Source organism: Carlito syrichta, unplaced genomic scaffold (assembly GCF_000164805.1).
Source record: "Carlito syrichta isolate Samal-C Ts95f unplaced genomic scaffold, Tarsius_syrichta-2.0.1 Scaffold301892, whole genome shotgun sequence".
Classification (NCBI taxonomy): Eukaryota; Metazoa; Chordata; class Mammalia; order Primates; family Tarsiidae; genus Carlito; species Carlito syrichta.
The window spans coordinates 370,686-371,632 of record NW_007245988.1 but is presented as its reverse complement, the minus strand read 5'-3'; positions in this window follow the sequence as shown (position 1 = coordinate 371,632).

The following is a 947-nucleotide window of genomic DNA, read 5'->3' as shown; positions in this document are numbered from 1 at the left end:
CGCCTCGACGGCCGCCGACCGCCACGTGCGCGGCGCCCGGACGCCGCCCGACCGGACCGCAGAGGGCAGCCCGGCAGACCCCGGGCGCGAAGCCAGGCCCGTTGAGGGCCCGCGGGACTCAAGGACCTGCCTTGGAGCTTTTCTAGCCGAGCCTCCCACCACCAAGAAGTCACGGGGCGCCACGGCCCCAGCGAGCCGCGCTGCACCAACTCAAGACCCATTTTTCCGGGCAAGCACCCAAATGGGCGCCAGGGTCCTGCGATGGAAGCGCCACGCAGGGCACGCGAGCGTCGTGGTCTCCACGCAGGCTTCGGGGGCCCGAGGACACCGCGCGGCCCAGCAGGCACCCAGGCCCCCTCCCACGAAACGCCCGTTTTTCCCGTTCGGCGCCGCGGCCCCTCGGGGTGGGGCCGGGCGTTCCCAGACGGCAAACGTTCCCGCAGTCCCAGCCCCTCCTCCCACACCGATCGCGAGGAAACCCTCAGAAACGCCCAGCGGGCATCAAAGTCAAAACCCCACCCACCCCCCAGCGACAAGTGAGCCCCAAAGTTACACGAGGAGAAACACACCGCCGCCCCGCGCCTCGCGTGTATGTGCCTCATCCGTGACATAACCTGAACGATGCGATTAACGGTCATCAGCCTCCGCGTTCAAGGAGCTGCAAAGTTTAAATGGAAACTTTATATCGCTCCTGGCTCACGTTATCGGACGCCTTGCGCTTCCCCGAGAGCGTTTCTCACGCCAGATCCGGACCGTGAAACCGTGCATGCAGCTCCCGGCTCTGCCCGCCGCGCCGGGACGCCCATTCTGCGGGCGGGAACGCTCTGCCCGCCCGGCCCAGGCTGGAGCACGGAGCCAACCGGGCGCGGACCGGGGCGCGCACTCGCAACGGCGGGCAGAGGCGTGCCGGCCCCGGAAGGCGAGAAAGTTGTGTCCGGATCCCACCC